The sequence below is a fragment of the Ursus arctos genome, unplaced genomic scaffold, assembly GCF_023065955.2.
Source record: "Ursus arctos isolate Adak ecotype North America unplaced genomic scaffold, UrsArc2.0 scaffold_19, whole genome shotgun sequence".
NCBI lineage: Eukaryota > Metazoa > Chordata > Mammalia > Carnivora > Ursidae > Ursus > Ursus arctos.
In genome coordinates, this window is record NW_026622863.1 from 7,538,564 (window position 1) to 7,554,345 (window position 15,782).

The following is a 15,782-nucleotide window of genomic DNA, read 5'->3' on the forward strand; positions in this document are numbered from 1 at the left end:
AGTGGAAAAAACACCAGAACCTTCTGCCTTCCCCCCAAGTCCAGGACAATACGAATCCTAAGAGCAGTGTGGCCGCTCTACCAAGGAGAACTGTGATAATATCATCCCAAGCTCTACAGTTTATAAAGCACTCTTGCCTGAATCATTGTATTGCTTTATTCAGTCCTTGTGGGATAATTGTGAATGGCACCGTTTTATAAAAGGGGGGAAATGGGACCCAAAGAGGCCTCATTTCTTCTTTAAGCTCCCATGGCACAGCAAGGGCTTACAACCAGGGCATCTGGCCACACGTTTGAACTGGGGCTCTTGCTTCTCCGAGATTCTGTGAAGACCCATTGGAGAGCACTGTGAGAGGGAAGGTCTTTACTCAGAGTGTGATTGTAGTCCTTATTCTGCTTGGGATTGACCCTCACCACAACAGCCAGGAGCCCCTGAGCCCTGATAGGCACCCTGTTCTGTTTCTGGCAGTAATGACTGTCAGGTGGGAAGGTAGGATAAGAGGCCCCAATTATTTGAGTGCACATGGTGTACTCAGCACTGTGCTAAGCACTACAGAGGGTCCTCCCAACCAGCCCCATGAAGGAACTACTGCAAATACCTCAACTTTATAAGATGAGAAAGTTGAGCTTCAGCAAAATCAAGAACCTTCCTTAAGGTCACATGGCTGGTCTGTGGTAGAGTCCAGATATAACCCCAGCTTATCTGGCTACCTGTCGTCATCGTCATCTTCCTCTTCTTCCTTTTCCTCTTCTTCCTCTTCCCCTTCTTCTTCTTCCTCCTCTTTCTCCTCCTTCTCCTCCTCCTCCTCCTCCTCCCCCTCCTCCTCCTCCTCCTCCTCCTCCCCTCCTCCTCCTCCTCCTCCTTCTTCTTCTTCTTCTTCAGATTTATTTATTTATTTATTTATTTATTTATTTATTTATTTATTTTTATTTAAAAGAGAGAGTGGAAAGGAGGGGCAGAGAGAGAGGGAGAGAGAGAAAATCTCAAGCAGGCTCCCTGCTGAGCGTGGAGCCCCACATGGGGCTCTATCTCACGACCCTGAGATCATGACCTGAGCCCAAATCAAGATTAGATGCCTAACTGCTTGTGGCTACCCGTGTTCTTAACCTGCTTTTCCCTCGGTCACTTGAACCCTCCTGCCACAATTTGATGTAAATGATCTGCTCCGAGTATAGGGATGCAAAGTAGCTCCCCCGTCATGGGGCTGTTCCCCTTGTACCCCAGCACTCCAAGTGTGACCTCACGCCACTGGTCATGGGAGCTGCAGCTGGAGCTGAAACTTGCTCCTCCTGGGTGTTGAAGCGCCTCCTTCATGTCCCCTTGCTCCTTGCTCCTTAACAAGGTCCAGTCTGGCTCAGAAAGAGACACAAAAGCTCAGTAAATTGGACTGGCTCAAGGTGCCTCTGAGGCTCAGAATTGTCCTGGGGAAGACATTGCTCATCTCTGCTGGACCAGCCTTTGCAAAATGGCCACATTCTCTTAGTTTTCTTTCTTCCCACCTCCCAATATTTCAATTCACATCTTTCCTCTGCTTTTTACTTGTGGGTGTTCAGGCAGCACTGAGGAAAGATTGGGGCACTGTGGACTTGCCTTGTATTCTTACATCATGGTGCAGATTTAATAAAAACGAACCTTCTTGTTCCACTAAACTTATTCACAAAACTGTGTGTTCTCAGCCCCAGTAAAGTAGAATTTTCTCCATGCATTTATTAGATATCTACTCTCTACTAAGAAATGTGCTTGGTGCTAGGGAACAGATGAAAGTAGGTTATATAAATCTTGCCCTGGAGGAGTCCTCCAGACCCCAGCCTCAGTTCAACATGAGAGGTTCGAGTAAAGGCCTGGATTGTGGACTATTGATAGGGAGAGGAGAGCCCCACTTACTCTGCCCAGGAGTTTCACAGCAGATTTTAGGAGGAGCAGAGCTTGAGCTGAGAGTTCTTCAGGCAGACAGAAGGTGGGAAGGGCATGCCAAGTGGAGGGAACAGCATATGCAAAACCATGTGAAGGAGCATGTAGCATTTGAGGATAAGGACAGAATGCATTAAGGGTTGAGGGAAACAGCTCCATGAGTGTGCCAAGAGATGAGGGGAAAGAGACCCAAAAGAGCAAGCAGTTGTCCATAGATTCTTTGAATGAAGATCCTGGATCCTTACCAGTGTCTGTGTCTCCAATCTGTCTGGTAGATCCCCCTTTATTCCCAGAGGGGAGACCACAGGCTGGAGGGAGGAAGTGATGGGCTGAGAACTATTCAGTGTGTATGCTGCAGAGATGAAAGTGCACGGTTGCACACACATCTTTACACTTATCATCATGCACAGAAGCCTGCAGCATCCATGGGAATTCTGAGAACCATGATGAAGTCATGCCAGTGGCTCACGACATCTTAGTTGTAGGCAAGGAATCCCAACAGGCAATTAGGATTCATTGAAATAAGCCTGAGTGATTGGTCTGTATGCATTTTCATCACAGAGGCCTGGTGATGTGCGCAGAAGACAGCTGAATTGGCTCTAATGGACCCATGCCTGGAGGAGGAGATGCAAATGGAGGTTAGTTCTGGTCTCAGGTGGGACAGATGCCAGGGCCAAGCTGCCAGTGTCCCTCACTTGGCTGCGGTTTGAGTTTCTACTGCTATTGGACAGGTCTGGGGTTCTAAGTGGAGGACCTTGGGTTAAGAAGGGTCTGGTCTTCTTTGCAAATGTGGTGTGGGTGTGGGGTCTGCTTCTCTGGCCTCATCTACTTCGGCCTTTTGTAGGTTCCCTGGTTGATCTAAGCTTCTTTTAATTCCCTGAGCAGACAGATTTCTGTCCTTCCTTCCTTGCTCTGACTGTTCAGAGGTATTACAGTGTCTGTGAATCCCATAAGGATCTTGTTGAGATGTCAGCAGATCTGGGACGGGTCTTGAAATTGCGCAGGTGATTATGATGATGCTCGTCACTCTGACCACCAAGATCCTAGAAGACTTCTTCCCCTTGATTCACTTCTCTCTGCATCTCTACACCTGGGGATAAACTCCTGCCTTAGAAACCCAGCTTCAGGGTCATGTCCCCCAGGAGACTTTTCCTGACACGTTTGCCAGCTCCTCTGTGCTGCCTCACATGATGATTGCTTTGACTTTGGTACTTACCCTGTTCTGTGGTCCTTCTGTTGATGGGTTTAATCTTCTCTCTCCCCCACTGATACTCTTTGAGGCCATGGACAGGACTTTATTCATCCCCCCTGCCCAAAACGGGGCCTGGAACACAGTAGGCATCAATACATGTTTGTGGAGATAAATTGTGCACAGTGATTTTAGCTTTTCCACAGTCTTCCTCCTTTAATCTCCCTGAATTCATCCTTCTTCACATCATCGAGAATGGGCTGCCGTAGGGGCCACTGAGTTCAAACTAGATTCAGAGTTCAGCTGCTTATGGAATTACATGCAACTATTTTCCTCACTAGAACAGCGACTTCTGGGTTTGTTGTTGTTGTTGTTGTTGTTTTGGTTTGGTTTGGTTTGGTTTGGGGTGAAGGAGAAGGAAGTTGTTTTAAGTAGAGAGACTGATTCTGGAAAATTCAGTGGGATACAGTGAGGACGGTGGTGACTCTTTTAACCCACTTGGCTCCATGGGTTTTGGCTAGGAAGGTAAAGTCCTAAACTACAATCTCTACCTTTGGAGAGAAGAGGAAAGACCATATGCCTGAGCAGGGCTGCTCTGGAGAGGGGCAAAGTCAGGAGAGGGCCACCGTTCGCACCTGGGTGCAGAAGCCAGCCCTGTTTAGGGATCCAGGGATAGTAGCTTTGGAAAGGTAGAAGAATCATCCTCCAGTGCCTTCGAATGCTCTACAGAGCCCCTTTTGGAATGAACAGAGCTAGCTGTGTTCCCTCCAAGGGGACAAGACCCAGGATTTTGCTGGGTCACAATGGGACTTGACCACGGTCAAAGCTCAACTGTAGGATTTTTTGCTGACGTGGATTTAGGTAAGTTATCCCCTAAGTCAGCAATATGTTTAACGGTTCCCTTTAGGGGAAGACAAATAACTGGCCAGATGTAGTGCCTTCTCTGGGTTTATGCTCCAACTTTCCTAAACATCCAAATAGAAATGGATATAAACCCACAAGTTACTCGAATCGTTTTCAAATATTCAGATATTTGAATTTGTGTTGACTCTTGGCTACAGAATTTAGTTTTTATTTGTCTTTATGTCTTCTAACTAATAATAGCAAGTAAAAACCAGTATTTTTGAAGATTTAGTGAAAAGTAGGTACCAGGCTAATGGCTAAATGCCATCCACATACTGTATTTTTGAAACATGCAACAACCCCATGAAGGAAATAGTATCGTCACTTTACACCTGTGGGAACTGGGATTTAAAGAGGTTTTAAATAAGCTGTACAAGGGAGCACCTGGGTGGCTCAGTCCGTTAAGCGTCCGAGTCTTGGTTTTGGCTCAGGTCATGATCTCTGGGTCATAGATCTAGCCTTGTGTCGGACTCCGCGTGCAGTGTGGACTCTGCTTGAGATTCTTTCCCCCTCCCTTCCCCCCACTTTCTCCCCTTCAATCCCCTCTCTGCTCCTCCTGCCCCCCCTTAAATAAGTAAATAAATAAAATCTTTAAAAAAAATGTATAAGGTCATCTGGCTTGTAAATGACAGAGGAAGAATTCTCCCCTGACCATCCGAGGCCAGCACTAACTCTCTTAACTGCCACGTGGTTTTGCCAAGGCTCTTTGGACAGTTCCTCAATGTCCTCTGGAATATGCCTGGATATACTCTTTCTCTGAAAGCAAGAGGGTGCATGGAGGGGAATGTGGCCTTCCTGAAATATTGGGGCTTCCAGAAAATCATTTCTCTCCCATGGTGGATATTTTGCTCATTTCACCCTGGTCGTCAACCCATTTGGGCAATCTCTTTAGCGGCCTGGTCAGAACTGTCCTTTAAGTTCTGACTGTATCCCTTAGAGGTGTTAGCAAACCAGGACTACATATGTCTCACCTGATATTAATGTGAGCTGCTTACTATGTCAGCACTATTGCATGTATTAGTGTAAATACATATAAGCACTTCACAGGTATTATTCATTTAATCCCCTCAATAAGCATAACAAATAAATATCACTAGGCCCATGTTACAGATAAAGAAACCAAGACACAAACTGATTCTATACTTTCCTTATTTGGGTTGACTTGGTGCTCATCAAATTGGTTCCTTCACTTAATCTTTCCTTTCCTTTCTCAAAATAGTCAATGACTTCTGAAATTCCTTAGCTTTCCTCTGATCTGACCCTCAATTAAATTTCCAGATTTATTTCCAGCCACTTGTCCCTTCACATGTGTCTGTCTTCTGCTAGCGTGCTTTCTCACGCTCTCTGGCCTTCACGGTTTCGTCTTGTTGTTTTCTCTAGACTGCCATTTCAAGTGTGGAGAGATCTGCAGTACCCAATCAATAATTCTCATTAGGTGGCAATCATACGCTGCCTTAGGGCATAACTCTGTATGTCCTTTATTGCCAATTAGACTGTGAGTTGATGCGTGGGTCCATGTCTCAGTTTCCCCTTATCCTTCTCATTAACAACCACAGGGCCTGATGCATAAGCATGTGACAGAAGCCGTGTGTGCTACCATCTGTCCACGTGCCTGCTCCTCTACCTTTCCAAGACTCCCCCAGGTGGGGTCGTGTACCTGGATTCAGGCTGATAGAATGTGGGTAAAAAAGACGCAAGTCACTTCCAAGGTAAGCCCTTAAAATTATCCCACGCAATCCCTCTGCTCTCTCTTCCCCGGCCACCACAGCGGGGAAGCTCCTTGTTCTAACAACATAGCTACAGGACAGGAGTGGCCTGGAGCCCTTTGTGGCCACCTGGAGAATAACTGTGCCGGAGACCCACACAAGACTTTGCGCGAGTGAGAAATAACCTCTTACTATGTTCAGCACTGAGATTCGAGAGGCTTCTGTCACAGGAGCCAGCATTAACTACCTTACTAATAGAGGTGGTATCCCATACCTATTCCTTGAAGGAATTAATACCTGAGAGACAAACAATAACCTTATCAGGCATGTATTTGGCTAACCGGTATTACTTTTGGTAACATACCTTACCTCATGTATGTCCAGAAAGAAGAGAAAATTTCACGTCAAAGGCTACAAGAACGAACAAAAGATGATCTGTTTAATGTTGCTATAATCAATGCTTAAAGTCATTTTTTACAGATACATAGCCCTCCTCCTTTAAAAAAAATGCTTAACTGTATTTATAATCAAGAAAACTAAAGCCAAAGCAACAGTGAAAAACAATTAAATCCATTCAATTGGCAAACTTACAAAGTCTTAAGCCAAGGATAATGAAAACACTTTTCTCCCCTGCTTGTTAAGTCTAGAAGATTCCAGGTTCAGGTGGCTGTCCGATAAATCCTCCCTAGCTTGAACACTGCTTGGACTCATCAGCTGTGATTACTTTATGCCTCTGACATGTCTTTTTGCTTTATTTCTTACGTACATTTGTAGGGAGATTCTAGACTTGAGGCTTGCAAACCAATGTGGAGCCGTACAAATCCTCGGGTCTCTGCTTAGGATGTCTGTAAATTCACTGTTGTGCATCCCCTTTTGTGCTGGAGAAGAGTATTTAATGTGATTTCCTTCCAGGCTACACTAAATTCCAAGAGGAAATCTCTGGATGATTAGAGATGAGCCTTTCTCCCTGGAACTGCTCCAAGCCCATCGTCAAAGCAGTCATGGCTCATCTTGCAATGGCCCATTACAACTCTCCCCATACCCAGGGAGCAGGTCTTCCTTTAATGTCTTGGTAATTTGGGGAGGCATCAGGAGGAGGGGTTCCTGGGGATTGCCTTATTCTGGGCTTCTCCCACCTGCTCAGTTCTTAGTTCACGAGTCCTTGGAGGACAGGGTTGGTCCATTAATAGTTCATCTGGATTTCCAGGAAATCCAGCTTGAAGTGTTTTGAATCCAAATGCTTTGAATAAAGCACTCTGGACAGGGACTAGCACGGGGGTAGGGTCGGGGGAGTGTTGAATGAATGAATGAATGAATGACTATAACAGCCACACCCATTAAATGAATTTTGAAGCACACAAGGCACTTTGGATCTTTTTTGTTATTTAGTTGTCCCACCTACAGTAAGACTCAAACTTCTTGCCACCGTCCTCGAGGGCCCCAACACCCTCACCCTGCCTACCTCTCTGGCCTAGCCCCTGCCTACACCTCTTCCCCCAGCCCACAACTCGGCAGACAAACTGGCCTTCTGCTGTTTGTCAAACACACTGAGCAAGAGCCTGCTTCAAGGCCTTTGTGCATGCTCTCCCCTCCGCCCAGAACATTCTCTCTCAGATTTGCACAGGGTTTGCTCCTTCCTGTCTGGTTACTTCTTGGCTCAAACATCACTTCCTCAGGGAGGCCTTTCCTGTCCATTTTTTCTCAAAGAGCATTCTCCACTTTTTTATCCTCACTGCAGTCCGTGTTTACTCATCTGTAAAATAGGGATTATAATAGTACAGATCTCCCTCAACTTACGATGGGGTTATGTCCAGATGAAACCGTCATAAATGGAAAATATTGTAAGTCAAACATGCATTTAATACACCTAAACTAGGGAACATCACAGCTTGGCCTAGCCTAGCTCAAACATGCTCAGAATGCTATGTTAGCCTACAGTTGGGCAAAATCATCTCACGCAAAGCTTATTTTATAATATAGTGTTGACTGTCTCATGTAATTTATTGCGTACTGTTCCGAACGTGGAAAACAGAATGGTGGTAAGAGTATCAGTCGGTTACCCCAGTGACCACGTGGCTGAAGGGGAGCTGCCACTGCCCAGCACTCGCAGACAGCTGTTTGCATATCCCTAGCCCAGGGAGAAGCTCGAAAGTCAAAATTCCAAGTACCGTTGTTACCAAATGTGTATCGCTTTCACACCACTGTAAAGTCGAAAAATTGTAAGGCGAACTATTGTAAGTTAGGGACCATCCGAACATAACTGTTGCAAGAATTAAATAATTGATGTAAAATGTTTAACCCAGGGCCAATCCATAATGAGTGTTCAATAAATATTTAATACTGTTGATGTTGCTATTATTATTCTCCATTCTTCCAGCTACTCTCCCCTGAGCTTTGGCTTTGGCCAAATTTACTCCCCAGGAGCTGATGACAAGTTTAAGTTGGGGAAACCCTCCATCCCCACTACTGTTATAAAGTGAGAGTGGACGGGGTGCCTGGGTGGCTCGGTGCGTTAAGCATCCAACTCTTGATTTAGGCTCAGGTCATGATCTCAGGGTCCTGGGATCCACGCTCAGTGGGAAGTCTGCTTCTCTCTCTCCCTCCCTCTATGCCCCTCCCCCCACACATGTCCTCTATCTCTAAAATAAGTAAATAAATCTTTAAAAAAAAATGAGAGTGAAGGAGGCAAGGGGCAACCGGGGTGGAAAGACCACCCTGTACATGTCGAAGGCATTAGGACTTCTAAGGCTGTTTCAGTTTTGTCATCAGATCTTTACAGCATCATTTAGAGGGTGTTTCAGTGAAGGAGGAGGGGGTGGGTATTATTCTCTCTTAGCAGATGACTTATATCAAATCCAGAGAAGCAGAACAACCAGCAACAAGCTGCTCAGCCCAAGGAAAGAACAGGGGACTCAGGGGCACCTGGGGGGCTCAGGCGATTAAGCATCTGCCTTTGGCTCAGGTCATGATCCCAGAGTCCTGGGATCGAGTCCTACATCGGGCTTCCTGTTCAGCGGGAAGCCTGCTTCTCTCTCTGCCTGTAGCTTCCCCCTGCTTGTGCTCTCTCTGAAACATAAATAAATAAAATCTTAAAAAAAAAAAAAAAAAGAACACAAACCTCCAACCAAAGGAGATCTGAGCTCTTGAAGAACATTTTTGTAAAAAATCTAACTCTCCTTGGCATGATTCTCACTCTGTTCTCTCCAGAGCCTGCATCCGGGGTAGAGGAGAAGGCGTGTCCTCGGCCATGCTGACACACAGCTCTGAGGTCCTTTTCCTGAGGACTGTGCGTGCACTCACACATGCCTCAGACCAACCTGGCTTCGTGTCAATATAAATGTGTTTAATATCGGTATTTTCTTTTCTTCTGAAAATGATGTTATTTGCTGACTGTATTGACTGCAGTCATGTTTATATTGGCAGAAAAGTAATTTATCTCACTGGAGTCATTTGTGTGGAGGCAGTAAAGGGCTAGTAGAAGCCAAGATATTAGCTAGTTTGCCAACAGGTCCATCTTTATCAGCAACAAGAAGTCTCTCACGAAAATCTTATTTCTGAGCAGTATTAGTTATAAGGCAAATATTGACACCCTCTGGCTTGCTGGCCATGCAAAGACCAACGGGAAGGCTCTGAAGTCACAGTCCAAACATTAACCAAAAGGCCCCCTGCTCAAGGAGCATAAAGGAAGAACAGAGGCGGAAGCACACTGGCAGACCTGTACTATGGGCAGGGGTGTAAGGTGCGGAGTTCCTCATCGTAGGGGACTGTTCCAGCAGAACACCACTGCTGAAGGGTCATGCCATAGGGAGAAGAAGGGTACGAAGTTGTATCTCTATGATCCTCTTTAATCCTATGGTTCCATGAAACTAAAATCTATGCTTGTGATTCTAGGATTTGCACATACAGCTAAAAACCCATAGGACCCAGTCAAACTGTCTTTATGGAAACTTCAATAAATACATAAAATTGTATAAAATCTATCTTCAAAATTCTCATCTTGGCTCTTAGCTAGTTTTTCCTCATACAGAGTCAGTACCTGCCTCCTTGATACTATCTCCCATTGTCTGCGGGCCTAACCCGTAGAGAAAGAGAAGCAAGACTCTTCCCTCCACTCACATGACCCCCCTTCCTCTAAGCCCACTTCTTCTATTGAGACTTAACAGATGAGACCCCCACTGGCTTGTCTCCCCAGGCCTCACTCCAAAAAGTCAGTGTCTCTCTTACCACGTGGTGTCCACAGAGGAATACGATACTTATTTCACGTATATAGTTATTCAGCAAAGTTTTATCACGTACACACTGTGCGTCAGGCGCTATGCTGGGTGTTGGGGAAGTACTGCAGAGCAAAACAGACAGAACCTTTGCTCTCATGGGGTTGCCAACAGGCAAGTGGACAGAGAATTACCAAAATAAATGCATTATTGCAAACTGTGCTAAGTGCTCTGAAGGAAAGCTTAAGAGTATGTGAAATGTGTGGGGTGCCTGCGTGGCACAGCGGTTGGGCGTCTGCCTTCGGCTCGGGGCGTGATCCTGGCATTCTGGGATCGAGCCCCACATCGGGCTCCTCCGCTATGAGCCTGCTTCTTCCTCTCCCACTCCTGCTTGTGTTCCCTCTCTCGCTGGCTGTCTCTATCTCTGACAAATAAATAAATAAAATCTTAAAAAAAAAAAAAGAGAATGTGAATTGTGTGGTAAGAGGGCCTGCCTGGGTGTGGGGGGCATGATGTCCGAGCTACAATTCAGAGATCAAATAGAAGCCATCCAGGCAAACCGGGAGGGGAGGAGGATCTTCTCAATAAAGGTAACTTCAAGAGACAAGATTGGAACAGTCAAAAAAGGGATAATAAGGGCAATGTGGCTGGAGCAAATATGGGGTCCACCCTGTGCAGCTCAGAGGGGGACTAGCATGGACACAAGAGACAGGACCCAATCCGGAACAAAAGACACAGTAACGGCTCACACAACTGAGAGTCAAACAGGGGATCTACGTTAAGGCTCAGCTTGATCTGGGTGTTGAAACCCATCAGATGACCATATCCCTACCTCATCTCTGCTTCTCTTGTCACTGGCTTTGTTCTCAAGCAAGCTATCCCTGCGTGGTGCCAACATTGCCACCAGCAACTCTACACCCACTTCCTACCATCTGAGCCACCCCGAAGGAAAAGGCACCTCTTCCCCAATGACTCCATTTGAAATTCCAGGGTTGATGCTTATTCACTTGAATTGGTTATGCGCCCAACCCTTGAAGAAGTTGTAGCAATCCAGCTGGTCCGTTCTGGCACGAGGGGGTGGGAGGGGGCTGGTGTTGACCCACTGAATCTACAGGCATTGAGAACAGAGAAGGAGTGGCTCTCCAAGAGAAAGAGGTCGCTGCTGAGACCACACACACGGGGCAGAGCAACAAGAACACCGATGCGTGCTTGGTATTATCTTCCACCATGTGACGGGAGATTTTTTGGGTGACCCCACATGGCAGCTCATTCTCCTTTTCCAGAAACCTGAGCCCTTTTTGTCCCTGCCCAACCTATTCTTCCAGCCCCTTTCTGCTAGATGGCAACACACGCCTTCTCCCCGAAAGTGTTCATTCTTAAGAGTTCTCATGAGAATATCTTCTCGCACCAAAGGAAGTATCCATCTACCATGATGGAGTTTCCAGGGAGCTGGAATGTGGGAGTGCCTCTCTCATAGCCAGGCCGTTGCCCAACGGTACATCCCAAGCCTAATGCCAGGGGAACCGCGGTGAAGGGGGCGGGGGGATAGCAGGCTGTAGGGATGGCGAGGCAGGATGAACAGCCTGTTTGGAACAAGTGGAAATACTGATCCAGGCCAAGGTGAAACTAAAGCACGTGTTATGTAAAAGCCAGGTGTTCCCTCGGTTCTGCAAATGTGCTGGAGAATGAATTCATCCATGAGGAGGCCAAGGCTGGCATGAGGCAAAAATTTCTTACGTAGAAAGTCTCCCTGAGATGCAACAGAAAGAGAAGTCTATCTGGGGGGGGGGGGAGTAGAGAAGGAGCAGAAAGTCTTCTCTTTTGAAGCCTGTTTGCTGTTCATGTGGCTCCTCCGGCGTGAGGCTCCAGGCCCCTCTTGGATGGAGCAGGGAACAAAAACTTTAAAATCAGATAAATCAGCAGTCGAGCCCAGAAGCTGCCATCTACTCTCTGGGTGACACAACCAAACTGCTCAAGTCTTTTGAGTCTCAGTTTTCCTATCTGTAAAGTGGGGATAGTAGCTCCCAGTTTTCACGATAAGGATAGTGGTGATCGGATACAATTATATATGTAAAATGCCAGGCACAAGTTGGTAAACCTTCAATACATAACACTCTCTACATGTAGGGGGATAGTAACTTACATTTGTTCGGCATTATATTGCGCAAAGGGCTTTCACTTGTTTTAAAATAGAGTGTAATAATAGAAAATTTGAGGTATGATAAGGCCAACAGACCAGGAGAGGACTTCAATTGAAAAGTCTGTTGCTCACAGTCCCCGAGAGAAAGGGGGCACACTACACCCCAGGGGCCATACAGGGCGGCACCAGCGTCGGTCAGGAGGCACGGGGAGAGGGGAGCAAGAGCCTTTATTGTGCTTTCCATGGGGCAGAACAGGTGAGGCAGGGTAAGCAGGCTTCGGCTGTGCCTGTTTGAATGACTTCAGCAGACTCTGGGGTTTAGGGACTCTCCCTGCTTGTCTACCACCGAACCCTGGCGTGATTAGGGCAGGAGGATCGTGATCTGGAATGTGACAGCCCAACAAAGGAGGTGGTTGGGGTGTGGGCTCTGGGTGGACTGTCTATATTTGAAAAGCATGCCCCCCAATGAGCTGTTTACTGTCTCTAGGAATTGGCTAACCCTGAGATGGGCAATTCCCCCAAGGTTCGCAAGGCCCCAGACGTCACAACATCAGAATGAAACAGAAAATGAAAGATGTGGTTGATACACTTACGTCATTCCACTGAATCTTCGTAAGAAGCCTGTGAGGGGTATATAATTTAATTATTGCTATTTCTATTTTATTATTTACCAATTTTATTTCACCATTAATTATTATTATCATTTGGAAATTGCCATAGAAGCTAAAAGTGGGTTCTAGAGCCAGACTGCCTGGGTTTGAATTGCGCTGTCTTGGCCCAATTTCCTAACTTGCCCGTACCTCAGTTTCTTCATCTTTGGATTGGAGAGAAAAGCAAAGACATTGCAGAACTGGCGTAACGGTTAAAGGCGCTCATAATATAAAGTGGTAAAGCAGCCCCCAACGCGCGAGAGAGCTGTGGCTTATGCACACTTTGCAGATGGAAAAGGTAAGTGTTGAGATGATGTGTTTGCTCTGAGCTTCCCAGCCAGGGAGGATGTCGGGATTGGAAGGCTGCTCTCCTGCCTCCTGATCCAGAAGTACATTGTCCGGCCTTTATCTCATCTCTAGGACTGTGTCTTCAGGGTCTCCGGTGTGAATGTGGGAGGCTCCCCACCCACAGAATGGCCCAGCTCACCTGCTGCAGGAAACCAGAGTGAATCAGATGTCCCGGATGGTGTCTGTAACGACTTTTAACCACTCTGCTATCTCAGTGAGTTACGTAACAGAAGACCTTGGCTCTAACTCGGGATCACTCAGTCACTACCTTGCCGGATCCCCTTGGGCAAAGTTTCTGCCCCTCGCGAGAGCTCCGTTTCCACAGTAGGACTAGCAGCCCCCCAGAGAGTCCTTCTGGCTCTTCCATCTGGGATACTGTAAGCTAGGCACTGGCACCACTCCTGTCTCCCAACCCAAGCCCTAAAGTCAAAGAGCTGGATTTCCTTTTCTTTTTTTCTTTCTTTTCTTTCTTTCTTTCTTTTTTTTTTTTTTTTTTTTTTTTTTTTGGTCAGCAGGGTTGAGGTCTGGGCTTATGGGCTCCTACTTCCCTCAAGGCAGTTGGTCCATTCCTGAGTGGCCACGATTTCCAATTTCGGCCAGTTAAGCTACAAAAGCCACATCACAGACATGACTCTCGGAGGCCCCTTAAATTGGCTGTGCTGTGTGGCATAATGGAGAGCTTTCCAGGCATCCCAGGAACAAGTGTGAAAGCTGAAAAACACTCCAAGCTCACAGCCCCCTCCCCCTTGGCCCATTAGTGAGCCAAATGGGTGTTTTTGGCAATGATTAGTCTTAGCTTTGTTAGGTTTTATTGGTTCTTTTTGCTCTTTCCCCCCAGTTGGGTCATAATATTGGGTTCTCAGGAGTTTGCATCTTAGGCAAAAATGGATACATGTCAAGTGCAAGAGGGAGGCCTAATAAATACTAAATTCATAAAAGGGCTTTACATAAACCCTCAGAGGATGTCTCGGAGAGAAATTGAGAAAGAAATTGCTGAACAGGAAAGCGTGGGCCCTCATTGGCTATAAGCTCAAACAACAGACATCGACAGGACAGGGCAGCCGCCGACAGACGTGACAATTTCAGGCTGCCCCGAATGGGGTCTAAGGACCCTGTTCAAGGGAGGTGATGTCTCCACCATTCTCTGGTCAATTAGGATTCCTTTGATAGCAAGTGTCCGAAAACCCGACCCCACCTGGCTTCAGCAGGAGTAGAGAAAATGTATTGATTAATTTAACTTAATCATCCAGAATTAGACTTTAGACATTGCTGGACCCAGTGTGCAAATACCATGCCTTCATCTTTCTCTTTCTCTCATTCTATTTCTCAGCTTTGCTCACTGGAAAGGGAGTCTCTTCTCGGGGAAACTCACCTTCGTTTGTCTTCAGATGACTGCTGGAAATGCTTGCGACTCAATATTTTGAGTTGAATTCAGTGACAGTGGATGAGAATCTCCGACCCGCATGCGCAGACTGAGTCCCTTTGCATCTCATTGGTTGAGGTTGGTCATGTGACTACACCTGGGCCAATCACAGCCGGGGGGTGGGATGCATTGACCGGCTTAAACTCAGGTCCTTTGTTCCATGTCTCAGCCCGGAGTGGAGGCATCCGCACTACGAAAGTCCTTGGGCTTAGAGCGGTGCAAGAGCGCTTTCCCTAGGGCAGAGATGGGATGCAAAATGAACCCACAAATGAAGTCTTTTGCTCTTTGTTGGGCGCTATGTGTAATGAGAGGCCTGAAGAAAATGAAGCAGAGCCAGGAAAGTGGTAATAGTGATGAGGGAAATTAAAAATCTTGCACATGGAGAAGAGTTGGAAGAAATAGGGTTGCTTTGCCCAAAGAAGAGAAGGTAATGGGGAGTCATACACACGGTACCTACCCGAAGTGGCCGGAAAGGGCTGGATTCACTCTGCCTCCGCGAGGGGGAGCTGGGAGGGAAGAGCGGATTGACACACACGGACTTTGGTTCGGCAGCGCCTGTTTGGCTTGGGAGATCATATCCCTCGCCTCTTGCTATAACGGGCTGAGACACCCACTCACTAGTTTCCCTCCAGAGTAACCAGAGTTACCACTTACGTCTGAATCACCAGCTGTGACTTCCCTGTTTCAGAACCTCGAGGAGCTCCCCCTTGCGGTGGATTAAGTCTCCTAGGGTGGGGTTAGCTGATCCCCCTCTGCTCGCTTTCATCTCAGAGCCTGCCCCTCCTCACTCCCGAAGCTCCAAGCTCACTCCATCCTAGATTTCTGTTTCTCGAAGGTGCCAAACACATGTCCACCCCAGGGCCTTTGCACTGGAACAGCCTGTGGTCTAGCTCTCATAGGGCTAGCACCATCTCCTGAATCTCATCTTAGCTCAAATACCCACCCTCCACCACAGGAGAGAGTTTCCCTGAACGATCTGTGCAAAGCAGCCCCTCTCACCCCAGAACCTCCAGGCTCTCCATTGCCTTTCTGTGTTGCACACAGTAATGGGCATTCCTCATCTTTCTAAAGTTCTTTATTTTATTTATTAACTTACAGACCATCTTCTCGACAAGGTTGAAATGCCCTCAAAAGAGAGATCTTCCTTTTCTTGTTCACTGCTCTATCCCCAGTGCCTAGAAGAGTTTCTGGACTGTTTTTTGTTTTGTTTTGTTTTTGTTTTTGTTTTTTGTCACAGGACTGCACAAATGGATAAATTCTAGAGCTCTTTGGCCCAACAAAACGCTAGGTTTCTAACGCTT